Here is a 23,602-nt window from a genome sequence, read left to right as displayed (position 1 = left end):
CTGCCAAGGTTCTCTTTAAAGCTTCTACTGTCCTGAAAATTGGATTGGGGTTCACATCATTGGAGAGGCTACCCTCACAAATCTTTTTTTGAGAGAAGCTCTGCACCTTGGGCTTCTTGTGAAGCTTTGTAGGATGATGCCTTTAAAATTCTTATGCCCTTAAGATCTTTAAAGGAATTTGAGGCACCACCTTAAGTCTTTCCATGGTCTTAATGAAGGGTTTTACAGCCTATAGGCTTCACCTTTAGACCATGTTTTCCTGACAGCACCCTAGATTTGATCTTAGCCCAAAAGCTGTTTCTTTCTTTTAGCATCGTGTGACCACTGGACATGTGGAGATGCTGTAAAGGAGATAACAGATATTGAACCCAAATATAATTGAGACTGGTTCCTTTATATTTAATAGCCCCCCCCCCTTTTGATAGCTTATCCCTCTCATTGATGTTACTTTCAGCTGGTTCATAGCAAGAGTCTCCTTTCCCCTGTGTTTCAGTGTGATTTTCTTCTCTTGCCTAGAAGCTGTCACCAGCAGCCTCTTTAAGGGCCATCAGGATTCAGTTTACAATGTCATGAAGCTCTTTGGGTTTTCATTTATTTCTCTGCATCCATTCAGATCTCACCTACCTCTAGGTTGAAAGGCATTCTCACATCTTTTAGTTCTTTTTTAATGGCATTTTTAATGTCGGTATCTGTGCCAGGTATTTATTGCCAGCAAATTGTATAATAAACCACGTCAAAGCCTAGTGGCTCAAAACAGCATTTACTTTGTTCAAACATTTGTGTTGGGGCAAGGCTCAGTGAGTGAGGCCAGCACGTTTCTTTTCCAGTCGGCATCAGCTGGGATATCATGAAGGTGGGGACCAGAGTCATCTGAAGATTAGTTCATGCACATGTCTGGCAGTTGGAGATAGCTTTTGGATGGGGCATTAGTTGGGGGCGGTCAGTGGGGGTACTGTCAAGGTGTTCAGCATGTGGTCTGAGCGTCTTCACAACGTAGTGACTTATGCTAAGGGTGGGCTTTCCCACAGAACAAAAGTCAGTTTCCCCAGACTCCGTCCAGTAGAAATCAGTTACTGAGGCCAGCACATATTTAATGGGAGGGAATTTCAGAGAAATGTGTCAAAGAATTTGTAGACAGTTTCAATACCACCACATCCACTCACCTCGACTTACTGAGTAATCATTCTGTCTAAAGAAAAGTTCTTTGCAACTCGGTGTCACTGAAATTCCCACAAATTTTGTTTGTTGTTTTGTTTGGTATGTTCTGTTCTGTGAAAAGTAACAAATGGTTACAAAAATGAGGCATTTTTTGCTGTTGCTGTTGTTGCTCAGAAAAATGTATGGATCATCTCACTAAGCTATTAGAAGATGGGATTTCTTTAACCTTTTGAATTATTTTTCTTTGGAATGCAGTTCAAATTAGCAAAAACTATTCATAGTTCAGAAAAATACATGGGATTAGAATCCATATTTATGAGAGTCTTATTTTCACAATCTTCTTTTGGGAAGCATTTATTAACTCAGACCTAGATAACTCAATACAGCATCCCTCAAACTTCTTTAAAACATGGGACATTAAGATGGGGGGAGGAGTAAGAGACATTCTACTAAGAGGTGACTTGTAGTGATTTTATGGAGAAAAAATAGAAAAGAGTGTAAAATCAAGTGCAAATGTTGTGTGACAAAGATGATGACAGTGAAGAATATATTTTGTGACTCTTGGTGGTTTGAACTTCTTTCTTGATTCTCTGAGTAATCCCTGGTCCTACATTCTGCAATACAGATACCATCGTATCTATTTGATCCTGGGTTTGAGTTAGGCTGTGCTCAGTCCACTTGCCTCATTACCAAACAGTATTGTTCATTCTTGCAGATTGACGATCTTACAGCAGAGCTGGAAACTGCATCTTCAAAATGTCTGCACCTGGATGCAAAAAATCAAGTTCTTCTAGAGGAGTTATTATCTATGAAAGGAATGCAAAAGAAATGTGAAAAACTATAGAAGGATAAAAAGAAGTTGGAGCAAGAAGTAGTGAACCTCAGAAGTCATATAGAAATGAATATGATAGAACACAGTGAAATAGAGCAGTATAAACGGGAGATTGATGAAAGGGCGAGACAGGATCTCGTAGAGAAATTAAAGGAAGTCAACCTTTTTTTTGCAGGTTAATTTGTTCATCTGTCATGTTCTTGAATTCACCTCATTGTAAATTATGTTTTGGATCTATACATCTTCTGTGTTTCCTCTACTTCCTTTAGAGCAGTTGGTTTGGTAGTTTTCTGGAAGGAAGGGGGCACTTGTTTCTCCCTTTAAATATTTCCGTTTCCATCACAGTTATCACCAAATTGACCTATCAGAATGATTCTCACTAGAGAATCCTTTCATTTATAAGACCAATTGGTAAAAACAAGACTACTAGGAGGAAAAGAAAATATTGTGGTTTAGAACTGGTCCCATCCTCTTGAATTATGTTTAAGTTGTCTCATTCAATTTTTAAAATTTTAAGTTGATCCTCTTGTTCTTTGAATTATCAGATTATATAAGCACCACTATAACAATAATTCCACTTTAATTTTATAATTCACATTTAATTCACTTCACATTGACAATAATTGTTTTAAACTTCTGCTCTTTTTGTTGTTGTTGTTGTTTTAATTTAATTTAATTTTTTAACTTTACAATATTGTATTGGTTTTGCCATATATCAAAATGAATCCGCCACAGGTATACATGTGTTCCCCATCCTGAACCCTCCTCCCTCCTCCCTCCCCATACCATCCCTCTGGGTCGTCCCAGTGCTTAACCTTTAAAATTGCTTTCTGAATCACTGACTCAAAAGTAAAGGGAGCAAATACTATTTTCCAGGTTAATGATTATTTTTAAAATGTTATCTTTTTAAATTTGCCTTAGATACAAGCAGCATCTCAGGAGAATTAAGAGCAGTTACAAGAGAAGAATAATGCTTCCATAAGAAGTCAGATGGAACTCATAATTAAAGACTTGGAATCTGAACTCTCCAAGGTGAAAACTTTGCAAAAAGATTCTCATAAAGCAGAGTTGGAAAAATATAAGCAACTCTACCTAGTAGAACTAGAAGTTAGAAAGTCACTGGAAGGTAAACTAGACAAGCAAGTCAAAACACAGAATCACAGAAAATAAATTTAGTTCGTTAATTTGTCTCTAAAGCCTAATTTTTATAGAGCACAGTTCATGAGATTAGTAGGAAGTGAAAGCTAACTAGATAGTCACTGCTAGAGGGCGGCCTAAGACAAACTATTAATACGGTGTCCTTTTAAGTTTTACCACACAGAGTCGGAAACGACTGAGGTGACTTAGCAGCAGCAGCACACTGCATAAAGGTATGCTTGTGAAATTGGGGGCAATTAACACAGGAGTGAAAGACAGGATAATTCACAGAGTGGCTAGAAATAGTATGGTTATCTGACTGAGGGAGGGTGTGTGGAGGATGGAAAGGGCAGATGGCACCTCCAGTGCCTCGTCCAGGTTTCCCCACTGTCTGAAAGCAGAGCATTCCTAGGAAGCCTTTCATAAGCCAAAGCAGCATACAGCAAAGAAGTAGGTACCCAAGGGCACGTTCTGCTAGTTGAAGCCTAAAATGAATATGCACAAGTGAAGCACAGGTGCTCCCATATAGGGTTCAGGGTTGTGGTGACTTGACACTGAGATGTGGGGTGTGGCTTCCAGGGAAGGAGCTCAGTGGGGCCAGTCTCCCTGCTTGGGGAGCACGATGCCTCTCACTGTAAAACATATGCTGAAACTTTTTATATGAAATCAAAGAGTCTCTTCAAAAAAAATTTTTTTTATTATCAAAAACAGATGCTGACTTAGGCCTTTCCTAGAAGTGAAGTGACATAAAGTGAACTTTGGAAAAGTAGGGGATACTTATAATTGTTCCTGGGGCTGTTTTAGCTCTTTTCAATAACCCATTGACTTTCTTGTCCTCCCCTCTAGATTGTGACTCTGGATGATTCCTCAGAGCCAAAACTTAATTTCTCCGAGGTCATGAGTGAAACGTGTATACAAGGGTAGTGAAAGCAAATGCTTGAAAGTGGCTTTGTGGGATCGGGTGTTTCTTCATCCCTGAACTGTTTCCTGGAGGAAGGTGTGTCCCAGAGGGCAGCAGGTGTCACTGTGAGGCCACCTCCCTTTCTCCCTGATGCCCTTTCTCTCCTCTCCCAACTGTGACTTGTTACTTGAGGAGCCCTAGACACATGTGTACTTCTTTAGAACAAGGTTACAGCTATTATTGTTTACAGGAGGTCTGCTCTGTGTTTTCAGTGTTCAAACAGTTTATTGGGAATTCCATTTACTATATGGCAACTTTAAAAATGCAAATCATTAAGTTGGTGTTTTCCATCTTCCCCAGGACTCATGGGAGGCTGGCAGTGATCAGCACCAAACTTGAAGTGGAGAAATAGCAGAACAAATCTTTACTCATTCGGGCATTCTTAGCTCGAGGCCAGTGCTGGAGCCCCCTTGTGTTGGAAAGTTCAATAATCCTTTAGTGCTCAAGGGAAATCTTACTCCAAGAGCAAACGTAGGCTTTTCTACCTCAATTCCATGCCCTTCGAATAACAGCATGGAGACTTACTTGACCAAGGTTAGTTCTATTATCTTTTTTGCGCTGGGTTTCAGATTTTTGATATGAATGATCCTTGTTTTTAATTTGGTGAACTTCTGAGTTGTTTATTTGACTTAATGCACATTAAGTACAAGCCATAATTAGCTATACTAATAAAGGAGACAGAAATTTTATGATTTTTTTGTCCCAGAGTTCTTGACTTTAAGAGATACTTACTAAATTATTAAATTTCTTGAAAAGCTGCATTTAAATTCTACTTTAGAAATGAAATCTTATTGCCTAGTATCCAAAAGTATTCTTTCAGATGTTTCACTTCCTTTCTAATTGATTTCAGTTGGCAATGCTTCATAATCATTTCCAAGCTCTGCTGTACCCAACGAAGTTTTTCTACCTCTAAGCATAAGTGAATCACTGTCATCTAAACACTAACCACATATGGATGCTTTTTATTTAAAGGAATCCTATGTAAATCCTTTTTATGAATTAAATAAACTTAAAATACTAAACCAAAACATTAATTTCTAGTTTTGGCTTAACATTTTTTGTCATTTTCTTACATAAATTTTGTCATTTCTTACAAAAATGACATTTTTGTCATTTTCTTTAATTGCTATTTTACCTATAGCATTTTTATTTAAAATTAAAAAAGACAATCTTGCTGAGCATTTGTAGAATATTTCTAGATTTGTAGTTAATTCAAACATTTAAACATTATAAATGAAGCTCACTTTATCTCTATCTTGACATCACCTGGATGAATGGTATCTAAGATAGCAATGATGGGAGTTTTAAATTGCAACCAGTTTTCACTGTTAATCATTATGATTAAAATATCCATTTCAGTCAGTGCACACAGGTTTATGGTTGATGGTGTTTTCCTGATGTTTGTGATGCACAGAAAAGTAGCCCTTGTTAAATGCAGTCTCAAACTGTTTTCTCATTTGGCTTTTTGCCATTGTAGGAGAGCAATTAAGGTTTCTTTGAAAACACTGTATCTACAATGAGTCTTAGTACTTGAGAGCTGTGAAACTGGAGGATGTGCTTTAGCTGTGTGGTCACAGCAGGCCTCAGAACACTTCATCCCAAGTCAGACACTTCCCCATGCAGGCCTAAGAGGAGGAAGAAAATGCCTGACCCCCGTCCCAGACACAGGCTGCTTAATGCACAGCCAAATTCACGGTGCTGTGGGCACATACATCTTTTAAAAGTGGTGATTTGAAACATGTATAATATCATGTATGAAACGAGTCACCAGCCCAGGTTCGATGCACAATACTGGATGCTTGGGGCTGGTGCACTGGGACGACCCAGAGGGAGGGTATGGGGAGGCAGGAGGGAGGAGGGTTCAGGATGGGGAGCACAGGTATACCTGTGGCGGATTCATTTCGATGTTTGACAAAACTAATACAATATTGTAAAGTTTAAAAATAAAATAAAATTTAAAAAAATAAATAAATAAATAAAATAAAAGTAGTGATTTGGAACCAAGCAAGCACTTTGGGAGAAGTTCCTTCTCCCAAACTCACCCATTAGGTAAATCTCCTCACCTCTCATAAGGAGGGTAGGATTATAAGTCCTCATCTTGAAACTTTTCTCCTTCAATTACCCTGTTGTGTGTGTGTGTTTTTCTTAAATGTATGTTTATAAATTAATTATATCAAATGACTGCTACATATAGGAGTTTGACAATAATTTATACTTTTTTTAGATATTTATTTATTTTTACTTTACAATATTGTATTGATTTTGCCATATGTCAGCATGCATCCACCACGGGTGTACACATGTTCCCCATCCTGAAGCCCCCTCCCACCTCCCTCCCCATACCATCCCTCTTACCTTTAAAACATGATTTACTTAGAAAGCTACTATGTCATGTCATGTCACAAGCATTATTGAACTATGTAAGAAGGTTTTACATATTCATTTTCTCCATTCATTTTCTGCATTATAGTTAAAAAATCTATGTGTTTTTTCTTAATCTGAAGAAGTAGCTGGCATAGGACTCTGAACTCAGTAAGAAAGTCATTGGCTTTCTTACCTCTTTTGTAGAATTAAGAACTTTGCCTAAATGATGACTCTCATACCTTAAAAAAAGTTTGTTTGTTTGTTTCAAAGAAAACAAACTTTCTTTAAAAAAAAATTTATGTGGAACCATATTATATAAAACAGAGATAAGTGTAAACCCTTTTAGCCAAAGGAGTGGCCAGAGGTCCTGCACTTGTGACTTCTCAGTTCCTCAACCCTGCAGTGACCCCTGTGGGACCTTCCCCTTCTATGGGACATAGTTCGGAAACTAACAGTTATGTGTTACTCCTTCTCACTAAACACCTTTAGAATAAAAACTTGCTGGTACATCGTTTTCTTGTGTATAATTTTCTCACCTTTCTGTGTTTTTGTTAAATGGAAAAGTTTAAAGAAAATTGCAAGTGTGGTCTCCTTAATAACATTCAACTCAAACTACTTCCTCCATTTGAACAGGATCCTCATCTAGAAATCAAAATAAAGGTCTCAGAAGTATGTATTTAGGGCATGAGCTGTAGGGGGAGAAGATAGTAATCATGTGGGTCATTCCTAGGATCATGAGTCATTCTCTAATTCTTTGAAATTATGTGTACTCAATAGACTGATATTTATTGTACTTTTTATCAGTTAACGTTCTCTATATATGTTCTTTGTTATTTATAAGTGGAATAAGTAGGAATGCATTTTATTTATGTGATTATTTTTCTACTTAAGTAATCTTCAAGTTAGGTCTAGTCTCTAAAAGTATTATTTAAATGTCATATTTAGTAAGCTGTATAACATTCCTATGATAATATCTCTTGCTTAACTTAAAGATAAATAATATTTGACTTATTTCAGAGGCAGCAGGAGTTGGAAAGGAGTAAAACTAGAGAACTAAGAGAAGGTATGTTGCCAAAATGTATGTCTGGTAGTGGTTAAGGCTAGAACACCCAGACTCAAACCGTTATGTTTGTGTAGCTGTCACTTGTTGGGTGACTTTATAATTTCTGTGTCATTGGCTTTGTCAGTAGTTTATCTCTTGCCCTCAGGAAAAGCTCCAAACACCTGCATCAATGTGGGTCCTTCCAAAGTAGTTGGCCTTATCTCTTTACCACCTTATTCTGCCCCTTAGCTGCGCATCTAACCAGCCAGACTGTGTAGGATCCCACAGATTTGTTTCCTTACCTCTCGTCTTTGTACATTCTTCTCCCCTCTGACTCTGTACTTTTTCCTGTCCTTCAGGTAGCTACTTCCATAGCACCTCCACCAAAAAGCTGGCAGTATTGACACAAAACAGGCTGTCCCTTCTTAGTGTTCCTTGTGCCATCTTGTATATCTGTCTTAGTATTTATGACACCATATGGAAATTGTCTGTTCATCTATTTTTACAGTTTATGGCATTATCATCTCAGGGTGACTGGGTCACCTTCATCTTGTAATTCCAGTGTTTGTCACAGCACCTTAGCAGATAGTTATTGAGTAAATGAATGAAGAATGAGAAAGCCAGAAGCTCTGATACTCAGCCACATGTGGGACCATGGGATGAGTATGTAATTGTAATCTTGTATTTTGTTTTCTGTCATTTATAGATATGTTTTTTTTTTTTCCAGAGCACTTAGAAATATCTCAGGTTGTTTTTTTTTTTTTTTTCTAATACTGAGTTAACTCAAGTATTTTAGATAAAGAATGTAATCTTTTTTCTTTCCAGCTGCTGCTAAATTTGAATCTGAATCCTATGGATTGTCTCCTCTAGGAGCTACACATAGGTCAAATCTGTCTCAGGACCTGCTTTGGAAAACATCACAAGAATATGTACAGATTTTGAAGAAAAAATATATGATCTAAAAGATAAATAGTAAAAATTCCCTTCTGGACTGTTTTCATGACATTTTAGTTGTTTTTCATTAAACATGATGAGAAAATCCTTATTAAAGGGAAATATTTTTGTGTGTATGATGAAAATTTATATGGTATTTTAAAAATACTACATTTAAGTAGTATTAATGCACTTGTCATAGCAAACACCCTCTTCCAAAACACAAGAGAAGACACTACACATGGACATCAACAGATGATCAACACTGAAATCAGATTGATTATATTCTTTGCAGCCAAAGATGGAGAAGCTCTATACAGTCAACAAAAACAAGACTAGGAGCTGACTGTGGCTCAGATCATGAACTCCCTATTGCCAAATTCAGACTGAAATTGAAGAAAGTAGGGAAAACCACTAGACCATTGAGGTATGACCTAAATCAAATCCCTTATGATTATACAGTGGAAGTGAGAAATAGATTTAAAGGACTAGATCTGATAGATAGAGTGCCTGATGAACTATGGATGCAGGTTCGTGATATTGTACAGGAGACAGGGATCAAGACCATCCCCATGGAAAAGAACTGCAAAAAAGCAAAATGGCTGTCTGGGGAGGCCTTACAAATAGCTGTGAAAAGAAGAGAAGTGAAAAGCAAAGGAGAAAAGGAAAGATATAAGCATCTGAATGCAGAGTTCCAAGAATAGAAATAAGAGATAAGAAAGCCTTCCTCAGCGATCAATGCAAAGAAATAGAGGAAAACAACAGAATGGGAAAGACTAGAGATCTCTTCAAGAAAATTAGAGATACCAAGGGAACATTTCATGCAAAGATGGGCTCGATAAAGGACAGAAATGGTATGGACGTAACAGAAGCAGAAGATATTAAGAAGAGGTGGCAAGAATACACAGAAGAACTGTACAAAAAAGATCTTCATGACCCAGATAATGACGATGGTGTGATCACTCATCTAGAGCCAGACATCCTGGAATGTGAAGTCAAGTGGGCCTTAGAAAGCATCACTACGAACAAAGCTAGTGGAAGTGATGGGATTCTAGTTGAGTTATTTCAAACCCTGAAAGATGATGCTGTGAAAGTGCTGCACTCAATTTTCCAGCAAATTTGAAAAACTCAGCAGTGGCCAGAGGACTGGAAAAGGTCAGTTTTTATTCCAATCCCAAAGAAAGGCAATGCCAAAGAATGCTCAAACTACAGCACAATTGCACTCATCTCACAGGCTAGTAAAGTAATGCTCAAAATTCTCCAAACCAGGCTTCAGCAATACGTGAACCATGAACTTCCAGTTGTTTAAGCTGGTTTTATAAAAGGCAGAGGAAACAGAGTCCAAATTACCAACATCCGCTGGATCATCGAAAAAGCAAGAGAGTTCCAGAAAAACATTTATTTCTGCTTTATTGACTATGCCAAAGCCTTTGACTGTGTGGATCACAATAGACTGTGGAAAATTCTGAAAGTGATGGGAATACCAGACCACTTGACCTGCCTCTTGAGAAGTCTGTATGCATGTCAGGAAGCAATAGTTAGAACTGGACATGGAACAACAGACTGGTTCCAAATAGGAAAAGGAGTACGTCAAGGCTGTATATTGTCACCCTGCTTATTTAACTTATATGCAGAGTACATCATGAGAAATTCTGGGCTGGAAGAAGCACAGGCTGGAATCAAGATTGCCAGGAGAAATATCAATAACCTCAGATATGCAGATGACACCACCCTTATGGCAGAAGTGAAGAGGAATTAAAAAGCCTCTTAATGAAGGTGAAAGAGGAGAGTGAAAAAGTTGGCTAAAACCTCAACATTCAGAAAACAAAGATCATGTCATCTGGTCCCATCACTTCATGGGAAATAGATGGGGAAACAGTGGAATCACTGTGAGACTTTATTTTTTTGAGGGGGGGGGCTCCAAAATCACTGCAGATGGTGCCTGCAGCCATGAAATTAAAAGACACTTACTCCTTGCATAGCATATTGAAAAGCAGAGACATTACTTTGCCAACAAAGGTTCATCTAGTCAAGCCTATGGTTTTTCCTGTGGTCATGTATGGATGTGAGAGTTGGACTGTGAAGAAAGCTGAGCGCTGAAAAATTGATGCTTTTGAACTGTGGTGTTGGAGAAGACTCTTGAGAGTCCCTTGGACTGCAAGGAGATCCAACCAGTCCATTCTGAAGGAGATCAACCCTGGGATTTCTTTGGAAGGAATGATGCTAAAGCTGAAACTCCAATACTTTGGCTACCTCATGCGAAGAGTTGACTCATTGGAAAAGACTCTGATGCTGGAAGGGATTGGGGGCAGGAGGAGAAGGGGACGACAGAGGATGAGATGGCTGGATGGCATCACTGATTCTTTGGATGTGAGTTTGAGTGAACTCCAGGAGTTGGTGATGGATAAGGAGGCCTGGTGTGCTGCAATTCATGGGGTCGCAAAGAGTCAGACACGAGTGAGCAACTGAACTGAACTGAATACTACTTTTAAACAGTAGTATCTAAGTACTTTTGATACTAAGTATTTTCTCTGCAGCTAACTTAAGTGATTTAAAAACCAGCACTGTTAAGTTTTCCATATTCAAAGTGAAAGTGTTAGTCACTCAGTCGTGTCCAACTCTGCAACTAATGGACTGCAGCCCGCCAGCCTCCTCTGTCCTCCATTATCTTGTGGGGTTAGCTCAAATTCATGCCCATTGAGTTGGTGATGCTATCTAACCCTCTCGTCCTCTGTTGTCCCCTTTCTCCTCCTGCCTTCCATTTTTCCCAGCAAAAGGATCTTTTCTGATGAGTCAGCTCTTCACATCAAGTGGCTGAAATATTGGAGCTTCAGCCTCAACATCAGTCCTTCCAATGAATATTCAGGATTGACTTCCTTCAGAATTGACTCGTTTAATCTCCTTGCAGTCCAAGGACTCTTGAGAGTCTATTCCCAACACCACAGTTCAAAAGCATTAATTCTTTGGCAGTCAGCCTTCTTTATTGTACAACTCTCATATCCATACATGACTACTAGAAAATAGTGTATATATGTTAACTCCAATCTTCTAATTTGTCCTTCCCCTCATGTTTCCCCTTTCATAACCATAATTTTATTTTCAGATCTTTTGAGTTGGTTTCTGTTGTGTAAATAAGTTTATTTTTATTAAATTCCACATGTAAGTGATGTGATACTTTTTTTTCTCTGAGTTACCTTATTTAGTATTGTAATTTGAGATCCATCTGTGTTGTTGCAAATGCCATTATTATTTCTTTTTATGGCTGAGTAATATTTCATTTTCGCTGTGTGTGTGTATGTGTGTATATACTGCATCTTCTTTATCTATTCTTCTGTTGATGGACACTTAGGTTGCTTCAATGTCTTGGCTATTGTAAATAGTTCTGCAGTGAACATTGGGGTGCCTGTACCTTTTTGAATTATGGTTTTCTCCAGATGTATGCCCATCACTGAGATTGCTGAATCATATGGCAACTCTATATTTAGTTTTTACAGCAAACTTTATAGAGTTTTCTACAGTGAGTGTACCTAGTTGCATTCCATAAGCAGTGTAGAAGGATTCCTTTTCTCTACACTCTCTCCAGCATTTATTGTTTGTATATTTTTTGATGATGGCTACTCTGATTGGTTTGAAATGATACCTTATTGTAGTATTTCTGCATTTCTATAATGATTAGTGATGCAGAGCATCCTTTCTGAGCATCTCTCATGTGCTTTTTGGTCGTCTGTAGGTGTTCCTTACAGAAATGTGTATTTAGATCTTATACTCATTTTTTGATCAGGTTGTTTGTTTTTTGCTATTGAGCTCTTTGAGATGTTTGAATATGTTGGAGATTAATCCCTTGTCAATTGCATCATTTGCAAATATTGTCTCCCATTCTGTGGGTTGTCATCTTTCTTGTTTATGATTTCCTGCACTGTGCAAAACTTTTACATTTAATTATATCCCGTTTGCTTATTTCTCTCCTTATTTTCATTACTGTAAGAGGTGGATGAAAAATGATCCTGCTGTAATTTATGTCAGAGTGTGTTCTGCCTATATTCTCCTCTGAGTTTTATAGGACCTGTCATATTTAGGTGCCTAATCCATTTTGAGTTTATTTTTGTGTATGATGTTAGGGAGTGTTCTGATTTCCTTCTTATACATGTAGCTGTTGAGTTTTCTCAGCACCACTTATTGAAGGGGCTGTCTTTTCTCCTTTGTATAGTCTTGCCTCCTTTATCCTAGATTAATTGACCACAGGTACGTAGGTTTCTCTCTGGACTTTCTGTCTTGTTCCATTGATCATTCAATATATTTCTGTTTTTGTGCTAGTACTGTGTTTTGATAACTGAAGCTTGCAGAGTAGTCTGCAGTCAGGGTACCTGATTCTGTCAGCTCTTGCTTTTCTTCCTCAAGATTGCTTTGTCTATTTGGGGTCTTTTGTTTTCATACACACTGTAAATTTTTTTGTTCTAGTCGTGTGAAAAATGCCATTGGTAATTTGATAGAAATTGCACTGAATCTGTAGCTTGCTTTGGATACTATAGTTATTTTGACAGTTATACAGTTATAATGTCACTTTCATTTCTATATTTCAGTTTCCTTTTCTATATTTCAGTTTCTTTCCTTCTTAGTTTAGATAAAGGTTTATTGATAGTGTTTGTTTCTTTCAGGAAATCAACTTACAGTTCTTGCATATGAGCACTGGGCTGGCATGCCAGGCCTCTGTGTGCATGGGCAATGTGTTTAGAGGTGTTGTTTAGCAACAATCATTCTGGGATGAGAGATTCCAAACCGTTGAGCTTCCCAGCTGGGAGGTTGTGGCAGGACGGCTCTGGCTTAACTGTAGTGCTCATGTTGGGTTTAGGGGACTCTGAAGAGCCAAGGGAGAGGTAAGGTGTGTGTGTCTGTAGGCTCTGCGGTGAAGAAGATTTTTGGCTTCGGGAGTAAGAAGGGTGTGTAGCCCTTTGGCTCCTCCATCAACCCAGTGAGAGACAGTGGTCATGGAATCAACTTCCAGCCCGGGTGCCGCATCCGAGACAAAGACCTCAGAAAGATCCACAAAGCTGCCATTGTGGGCAACGTAGCCAAAGTACAGCATGTTCTGTTGTTTGGAAAAAATGGCCTGAACGACAGGGACAAGATGAACAGGTAAGCGGAGTGGAAGGGCCTGGCAGAGATCCCTCCTGTGAGTTTCCCCTCCAAGGCTCCTGGATACCTTCCTGGGATCCAGCACCCCACAGACTTTATAGGCAGCAAAAAGTCTTAGCTCGTTTTGGACCCATTTATAATTCCCCTTATAGAGCTTTGCTGATAGTTTTGAAGTCATTTAACTGAATGTCGGTAATCACAGAAATGAAATGAAATATGAATAGCATCTGTTTTTCCTTTCTTCCTCCTACTTTTTATTCACATGGGTTAGCATGATGTACTCATGAGTAAAAGCTCCCAAGTTATATAGCCTTCAAGAACTCTTCTCAACCTTCTGGCTCTCACATTTTTTCTCATGTGATTTATGAAAGCACTTCTTCATGGATCACCTTTTGTGGATCATGGCAGTGGACAGATTTCTGGTGTAGTCAATATCTTATTTTTAATGTATACATTTTTTATACTGTAAGGTTATATATTACAGAAAACTGCATAGTGAGCAAAATAATTCCCATGCCAAATAAACTTCTGGATTAAAAATTCTTCAGATACATTTCAATGTCCATTTTATATCAGTGTACACTTAGGTATATGTGTTCTTTGCTTAAGGACCTTAGAAGACAGCTTTGAAGTAGGAAGCTGGCTGTGTCCTTGAATAGGAAGACATTTTCTTAGGATGTATGGTCTTTCTATATTTAAAGCTAATCAACATTTCATGGTTTTAAAGATTTTGGCTTACATATTCTGTCTTTAATTGTTGTGATGAAATTAAAAGTTTTGTATAGTAGAGGAAGATTTGCCCTTCTAGATATCAAAATGTGCTATAAGTGCACACAAAGTGTTCATTTACTAACAACTGAAAAGATAGATAAATGAATGGAACAGAATACCCAAACACCCAAATGTATGTAAAACTTTAGAACTTGAAAATGATGACCTTTTCTGTTAGAAATGATAAACTGTGTGTAGATGGTGGATAAATAACCTGGTAAAAGAGAAAAATAACTCAATTTTTATCTCACCAAAAAGTTTCAGATAGATTATGGATCAAACATTTCAAATATGCAGAGTGAGAAAAGTACAAGAATAAAACTCAGATTCCTATTTATACTTTTTTTATCTGCTAACAGAGACCTTCTGTTTTTTCTATTTCTACTGTTTCTTAACCTTATTTTTTTTAATTGGAGAATAATTGTTTACAATGTTGTGTTCTTTTCTGCTGTATAACATCATAAATGAGTTTCAAGTATACATATACCCCCTACCTTGTGAGCCTTCCTCCCACACCAAAGACCTTTCTAAGAATGATTTCAAAAGTAAGAATTCTGGAGCTTCCTGGATTTCCACACACACACACACACACACACACACACACACACACACACAAAGAAAATAAATCTGGATGTTGATTTAACATTTTAACAACACAAAAAATTTAAAATTCTCTGTAGATCAAGCTGTCTATAGGCAAGTCGGCTTAGCAGACAGGGCTTGTCTTTTTGGCACAATTTCAATTTTTTTATTTTTATTTTTTTTGAGGATTGATATTTTAAGACAACTTTCAGCCTTTTCAGAAGTCAAGGGAATCTAGGGAGTTCTTTAGTCATCCAGTGGTTAAGACTCACTGTTGTGGGCCCAGGGTTCGATACCTGGTGGGGGAACTAAAATCCTGCCAGCCACTGGGATGTATTGTACAACATGGGGAATATTGCAAATATCATATAATAACTTTAAATGGAGTATGACCTATAAAAATTGTGAATCACTATGTTGTGTACCTGTAATATATAGTAATATGTAATATGCATCATCTATATTTTAGCTGGAATCAAGATTGCTGGGAGAAATATCAATAACCTCAGATATGCAGATGATATCACCCTTATGGCAGAAAGTGAAGAAGAACTAAAAAGCCTCTTGATGAAAGTAAAAGTGGAGAGTGAAAAAGCTGGCTTAAAGCTCAACATTCAGAAAACGAAGATCATGGCATCCAGTCCCATCACTTCATGGGAAATAGATGGGGAAACAGTGGAAACAGTGTCAGACTTTATTTTTCTGGGCTCCAAAATCACTGCAGATGGTGACTGCAGCCATGAAATTAAAAGACGCTTACTCCTTGAAAGGAAAGTTACGACCAACCTAGATAGCATATTCAAAAGCAGAGACATTACTTTGCCAACAAAAGTTCGTCTAGTCAAGGCTATGGTTTTTCCTGTGGTCATGTATGGATGTGAGAGTTGGACTGTGAAGAAGGCTGAGCGCTGAAGAATTGATGCTTTTGAAGTGTGGTGTTGGAGAAGACTCTTGAGAGTCCCTTGGACTGCAAGGAGATCTAACCAGTCCATTCTGAAGGAGATCAGCCCTGGGATTTCTTTGGAAGAAATGATGCTAAAGCTGAAACTCCAGTACTTTGGCCACCTCATGCGAAGAGTTGACTCATTGGAAAAGACTAATGCTGGGAGGGATTGGGAGCAAGAGGAGAAGGGGACAAAAGAGGATGAGATGGCTGGATGGCATCACTGACTCGATGAATGTGAGTCTGAGTGAACTCCGGGAGTTGGTGATGGACAGGGAGGCCTGGTGTGCTGCAATTCATGGGGTTGCAAAGAGTCGGACACGACTAAGTGACTGATCTGATCTGATCTGGTATTTTAATTAAAAAGAAGCAACCTTAGACAAAAAGACTTTATGGTAATTCGATCAACAGGAAAAATGAGAAATGAGCAAACAAAAATGCTACTAATTATAGTTGTACAGACATTGTGAATTACAAATTTCATTCCAATGTCAGACGTTAAAATGTCAGAAAATGAACATATTAGAATCATTGAAGCACAGTGTTGTCTCTAATCCTCAAAATGTATCTGCAAAGGAGGTATGATATCCTTTGACTTCATTGAGATGTTGTCCTTGTAAAATAGTAGTAATAGTAATAAGTATGATTATATTACCTAACAGTTAGTGAGCTGTTATCTGTGCCAGGAACAGTTCTAAACTCTTTGCATGAATCTCATTTAAGCATTGCAGTGCTGTCCTGTGAGAGAACTACTTCTCTCTCCATTTTGTTGATGAGGAAATTGAGGCACAGAGAGGCTGAGCAACAGCTAAGTGACAGAGTAAAAGTCAAATTCAAACCCAAGTTGAGCTGAATCTCAAGGTCATGGTCATTCTACTCAAGTAAATTGTTCTTTCATTAGTGTTAAGAGCTAATGCTAATATATAATGTTCTTTCTCCAGAAGGAAATGAAATATTTGTTTTAGAGTGGTAGGAATAGCATGCTATTGAATGTTTTCAATCACAGGAACAATTATTTGTTTTGAAACAATAACACTACAGTTTCCTGAAAACTCCTCTTGCTTTTTTTTTTTTTTTTTTTTGGGGTACATGTATCCTTTTTTTTTTTTTTTTTTTTTATTATTATTTTTTTTAATTTTATTTTATTTTTAAACTTTACATAACTGTATTAGATTTGCCAAATATCAAAATGAATCCGCCACAGGTATACATGTGTTCCCCATCCTGAACCCTCCTCCCTCCTCCCTCCCCATTCCATCCCTCTGGGTCGTCCCAGTGCACCAGCCCCAAGCATCCAGTATCGTGCATCGAACCTGGACTGGCAACTCATTTCATACATGATATTTACATGTTTCAATGCCATTCTCCCAAATCTTCCCACCCTCTCCCTCTCCCACAGAGTCCATAAGACTGTTCTATACATCAGTGTCTCTTTTGCTGTCTCGTACACAGGGTTATTGTTACCATCTTTCTAAATTCCATATATATGCGTTAGTATACTGTATTGGTGTTTTTCTTTCTGGCTTATTTCACTCTGTATAATAGGCTCCAGTTTCATCCACCTCATTAGAACTGATTCAAATGTATTCTTTTTAATGGCTTTTATAGGACTGCCCTCCACTTGGCCTGTGCCAATGGCCATTGAGCAGTGGTAACTCTGCACCTGGAGAGAAAATGCCTGCTTAACCTCTATGACAATGAAAACAGGGCAGCACTGATGAAGGTATGGGGCAGCGAATCATGTCCACACAAGGTGGATGTGATTTAACTACTGAGACTAAAAGTGAATTCATCTCATTTAGATATAGCAAACCGGTGAAGCTTGTGGACTGTTTACTTTGAATTCCTAGAATTTACACTCTGTTTCTTGGCACAACACTGACAGGCCATAGAATGCCAAGAAGAGGAATGTGCAACTCTTCTGCTGGAGCATGGTGCCAACCCAAATGTCATGGATGTCTGTGGGAACACCGCTTTCCACTACGCTGTCTTTTGCCAGAATATATCACTTGCAACAAAGCTGCTTTCCTGTGATGCCAATATAGAAGCCAGGAACAAGGTATATCTCAACTAACTTTATCTACAAAATATGCAAAGCATTTTTTTTTTTAAACTGCTGCTGCTGCTAAGTTGCTTCAGTAGTATCTGACTTAAGGGTTTTTTTTTTTTTTTTTTTTTTTGAATCAGTCTAAAATAGCAGAGTAAAGCAAAATTGGCCTCAGTATACTTTGTCTTAAAATTCAAACATAACAAAAGCATTTTACGACATATTAGAAATCTTGGTGCTATTCACAAATTCCCATTTTATGAAAGATGGTTTATATAAACACAGTTTCTCTTTCATTGCCCAAGTCTTAAGAGGGTAAAAGGAAATGAAAAGGAGCAAGCTAGTGAAAAGTGCAAGTCAAGCTGGAATTTTGGCAGTTGGGAAATGCCAAGAAGAGGATTTATTGATTTTAATATTTATTTGGCTGAGCTGGGCTTCATTTCAGCATGTAGGATCTAGTTTCCTGACCAGGGGTTGAACCCAGGCCCTCTTTCCTGGGACCACTGAGATCCAGCCACGGGACCACCATGGAAGTCCCGAGATTTTGGTTTGTGCTTTTTATTCCCTTCAGTTTATATATTTCTTATATGCTTTTCAGTTTTCAGGGATAATAGTTGTTATTTTGAAAAAGAGTGTGAGTGAATTGTAAACTTGCCTAGGTGCCAGTTTTAAGAAGACTCTGATAAAAACAGACTGACAGTGAACAGGTGGTGATTAAGTGGGAATTAAGAGAGAAGTACAAATAACTACCTGATATTATCCTATTCTGGCAGAACCATCCACTTAGATAAGACTCTAGACTCTGCTCTCCCATCTAGAATATCTTGATGGGAAGGAAGTAAGGGGTTTATAAATAATGAGATCAGGTTGCCTTTTGGGTTTACTATTCCCTGTTCTACCACTGTTTACCCAGGAAAATTTTAAAAATTGCAGTTTTGATGACTCTTGCCTCTTACACTTTTCTTTTTTATTCAAACCTTCACATAAGAGAAGGAATTGGCCGTGTGAGTAAGAGATGAGACTGAAGTGGTTGCTGCACTAATTCTCAGCTATATTCTGCTGGTGAACCACAATTATTTGGGAAAACTTATTTTAAAAATGTATAAGCCTAGGCTGTTCGCTGTAGATTTTGACTGAGTAAATCGAGGAACTCTTGGATGTGTGTATTTAGAACTCTTCCCTTCAGATTCTGAACCAATCCTTGATGAATAACTATGGAGTGAATACATCTAATTTCTAAATGCACCCTTCACAAAAGAAAGTAGTCTCCTGAAGCATTGGAGTTTGATAAATGCTAGCTACTTCCATCAGCTCCCTCCTTTCCAACAATATTAGCCTGACTTTTTCTCTGCCCCTGTGCTTGAGATACTAAAAGGAGTATCTTTGGCAATATCTATGGGCTTGAACGATAACTCCTTTTCCTTCCAACCACTCATCATTCAGTGACACTCCAAGAGTCTTTAGCAATTTGCTCATGGCGAAGTCACTTCGTCTGTAGAGTCTGACCCTTTAAGGATTTTGCATCTTCACTTATCATCCAGGTCATTAGGTCAACAGATGTTTGTTACCAGCAGGGTTTTCCTGACTGCAGTAATAGTAACTCATGAGCCTTTTTTGGTGTCAGCTTCAGGACAGACTCTTGGAGGGTGTCTGTTAGAATTGCTGATCCCTGGCATAAGCAAATGAGAGCTTTAAAACCCATGAAGTTAGTAACAGTACAGAGGGGAATTGTTGCAAGCATTTATTTTCAGCAGGCTTGGAAACTCATGATCCATTTTATTAACAATCCAGAAGAATTCTAGAGATAGATTGTAGTTTCAACAGGCAGTGGAAACATTCTTGACTGTGAATTTTGAGTCTTTTTAAAAGAATTTATGTTTAATTGAATGATGAGTCTTAATAGCCATATTTATTACATATTGGGACCCACTTTTTTGTGAAACATATGATACTAAAGAAAAGAAAGGTTTCACATACAAATATTTGCTTTATACCCACTTGTTTGGAAACAGCAAACATAAAACCAAAAGTGGGCCATAAACCAAACATGGCCCTTGATTATGTTTAGTTTACATCCATACACTGAGTCAACATTTCAAATTTAGGAGGCTCATGTGGAAGTTCAGGCTTCTCCAAGAACCAAATCTGGACCCCCTTGAGCCCATCCTACTGTTTGGTCTGCGTGCAGAGGCCACCCCTTCTGTGTGGGATGGGTGTTTTCGGGGTTACCGGTCTCACCTGGCTTTTTCACTTACTTAGGTCATCAGCTTTCCATCCATAAGCATTTGAGTTTCCAATTTTTGATAGTTTATTTTAATAAATATTTGAAGGTTTTTAAAGACAGTATAATTAATCTATAATTGATTTCATATTTTAAAAAATCTCTTAAGAATGGAATTAAATTTTTCAAATTAGAATTTTTAAGTTGGTTGTGGCAGTTTCGCACTGAATAACTCTCACAAACACACAAGATTATAAGATACAGTGCAGGAGAGCTGGTGGAAGAGCAACTCCCCGAGAAAATGTTGAGCATGTATGTATTGGTAATTTTATGTTGCAATCTTTAACTAAGAGCAGTAAAGCAAGACAGACACCAGAACTCTAGGATTTTGGAAGCTTCCTCCTGGTGGTCTGGAGTTAATCACATGAGAGTCATCAAGAAGGGTCTTTGAAGATAAGGTGGGGAGGGTGCTCATTCTGCATGCAGTTAACATCTAGCTAATGCTGACCTCTCCACCAGAACATCTAACTTAAGGAAGGGCGGTGGAAAGAGCAAGCAAGGAAGAGAGAATGAGTAAGATTAAATTCCAGGAGACATTTCTGAGAAAGCAGTAAAACAGGGTTTCCACAGTTGACTTTTTGAAAAAGAAAAACAAAAGTTTCTCTCTTTGCATGTTCATATAGAGAATAATATTCCCACTGGAATGTCTGTAAACCTTTTGAGTTTACTCATGGTCATCCTTGGATAGGTTATGCATGCTACAGATAGTATTATATATTTCTGCCTCAGCATTGTCCCTAAAATATGCATTTGATACAGTAGCTAAATGATACCCCCACCTACTGCATTGGGAGCTTGACACTTAGCCACTGGACAACCAGGGAAGGCCCAGATGAGGAGCATATTAAAGAGAAAGAAGATTCACAGGGCAATGAAGAGGGGGCTCTCTTTCATTTACTTTCTGACTTTTATTTTTAAGTTCAGAAATTCGGCTGCACGATTTTAATTTCAGTTTAGAAATAGGTTAACTGTGTACATTAGAAATGGTTTTCCCTGTTTTACAGGATGACCTGACACCACTGTTACTTGCTATATGTGAAAGGAGAGGGTAAATGGTGGAGTTTTTAGTAAAGAAAGAAGCAAATATACATGCGGTTGATAAGATGAAAAGGTACCGTTGTTCTTTTTCTTTTTAAAACCCTTAGTGCTAGTCTAGGATGATAATATCAAGATTAAATGAATAAGAGGATTCATTTGTGATCTACTTAGGTAGAATATCAATTATTCTGACTGAGAATCATTAACAATATATAGCAGGAATGTATAGCAGGAATCATATTCCTTTAAAGTATTGACCGATGTCCTATGCAACCTCTTTTTGTTTGGTTGGTTGATCTTGTAATAGCTGAGGTATTTCAAATTAGTTTTATTAGCTTTGTGAAATATGGATTCTGCTTTTTAGTTTACCTCATGACAGTATCAAGTTTCTTAATTCTTTTAAAAGAATTCTTTAACCTCTACTTTGTATGTATATATTTTTATAAGATGCATAGTAAACCTAAAAGACTTGATTTTGTCTTTTGGATAACTCTGTTTTAAATTACTTTGATTGAAGAATGCTGATGTTACTAGGTTACAAAAGAGTCAGATACAACATAGCGACTAAATAACAATAGCCACAAAAAGGTGATTATTACTCATGGTCACCTGATCCTGTAGGCTCATCAGTTTTTATCCTTTCTCATTTTAGTACATTTTTATATTTGCATTTTTAATGCAGGTAGAAGCAAGAAAGATAGCTTTTATTGGATAAACAGTTCCTTTAACCAAGACAAGTCAGAGGTGAATGATACAGATGAAAATGATGGGCTTTAGATTCAGGCTAGGTTCAATTCCTAGGTTTCCTACTGATTAGGGTTATCATCAGCAAATAAGTTTCCTGATACAAAAGGCAAATAGTAATGCATCTTTCAAAGGTGTCTGTGTGTAAGAAAGATTTTATATATAGTATTTCATTTTTAGTGCCTAGCACATGCTTGTCTACATCATTAACTGCCACCATGACTATTTTTATTCCCATTATTATCAATTTTTTTTATTTAAACTTGAAAGTTGGCTACATGGTGTCCTAGTTGTGGGAACTCTTAGCTGCAGCATATGGGATCAAGTTCCCTGACCAGGGATGGAACCTAGGCCCCCTGCATTGGGAGCCTGGAGTCTTATCCACTGGCCCACCAGGGAAGTCCCCAACAGGGACTTTTGAAATAGTAAGTGCTGCTACCTGGCATCACAGTGGGACAGGAGGCTTCTTTTCTGTCCCTTCATTTTAGCCTTGGAGGTAATTTGCAAAGATGCACACTTGAGTCTGTAAATGATCAGTTCTTCATGAAAGGGCAAGGTGTTCACTTGGTAAAGCATATCAAATTAACTGTTTAAGTAAGTCAACTCAACTTCCTGAGGCTGAAGTCATCTCTCTGTTGTTTTAGAACAGCCCTCATGCTTGCTGTCAAGTATGAATCAACAAATGTCGTCAGACTTCTTCTTCAGTAAGGTGCTGACATCTTTTCTCAAGATGTTTTTAGGTGGACTGCAGAAGAATATGCTGTTATTAGTGGTTTTAATATGTAAGTGTTCACATTAAAATGCCAGTTCTCACTAAACTGCAGCCAAAAATAATTTTAACTGTTACTTGCTATGTGACCAGTGAGAGTTCCAGTTTGGTGCAGGCAGTTTGGAGAATAGTAGTGAGATGTTCCCCCTCAAGAGCCGAAAGCCAAGCAAAGGCCAATTAGATACTCTTGGCTCTGGGCTCTGGGTGCTTTATCTCAGGACATGTAGACCTTGATCCTTATAAAGCTTGACATTAGCTATTTCATTCCAACTGTGACCTCTTGGTATGGCTTATGAACAGTGTCACAGTTGTGATATTTCTAACTAGTTCTTTGGGTCTTGCAATGTTTATTTCAGCAGCAAATCCTGTTTTCCCTTGAGGGCTTGCCTCTCTATACACTTCCACTTGAATTTTCCAAGAACCCAGAGGATTCCCTAAGATCAACGAAACAGTCCTCTTCCACAAGTCATTTGGAGGGGAGAAAATAGTTCCTTGTCATCATTCTGTTCCTTGCATTGATTCTACTGCTGCAGCACTGCTGCTACAGCTGGTCTTGACAGGGTCTGCTTGGCAGCTGGATCTGGAGTCTGGATGTGGCTCTATAAAGACCTTTAATAAAATCATTTTAAAAGAAAAAAAAAAAAACTCATCCTGCAGTGGGCTCATGATTGACCTTTGCTCCCAGGCTGCCCCTCTGGGCCTAGGTTCCCCAGCCTTTAAGGTGATGCACACGTCGACTTCAGAGTGAGAGCTCCTTTGTTCTCATATGTATACTTGTCGCTCAGTCACTGCTGCAAACAAAGCTCCAGCACCCAGTTCAGGCAGCTGGGCCACCTAGCTTCCCCCCTCACTCAGATACCTTATGTG

The 23,602-nt window shown here is 38.1% G+C and overlaps 1 protein-coding gene and 1 pseudogene across 1 annotated transcript in view; both read left to right on the top strand.

Moving 5' to 3' along the window:
• The window catches only part of LOC129631841 (coiled-coil domain-containing protein 3-like), a 72,201-nt gene extending 63,167 nt beyond the window's left edge, over positions 1-9,034 (top strand). Inside the window, exons 7-9 of the transcript XR_008704197.1 lie at positions 4,389-4,622; positions 7,470-7,515; positions 8,320-9,034. The gene's annotated coding sequence lies outside the window, so the exon portion shown is untranslated. The remainder of the gene's footprint in view (positions 1-4,388; positions 4,623-7,469; positions 7,516-8,319) is intronic.
• Positions 9,035-13,142: 4,108 nt separating this feature from the next.
• Positions 13,143-23,602, top strand: part of LOC129632079 (ankyrin repeat domain-containing protein 26-like) — a 74,485-nt pseudogene continuing 64,025 nt past the window's right edge.

This window comes from Bubalus kerabau, chromosome 17 (genome assembly GCF_029407905.1).
Source record: "Bubalus kerabau isolate K-KA32 ecotype Philippines breed swamp buffalo chromosome 17, PCC_UOA_SB_1v2, whole genome shotgun sequence".
NCBI lineage: Eukaryota > Metazoa > Chordata > Mammalia > Artiodactyla > Bovidae > Bubalus > Bubalus kerabau.
The sequence above is the reverse complement of the archived record's forward strand: the minus strand, read 5'-3'. Positions and strand labels throughout refer to the sequence as shown.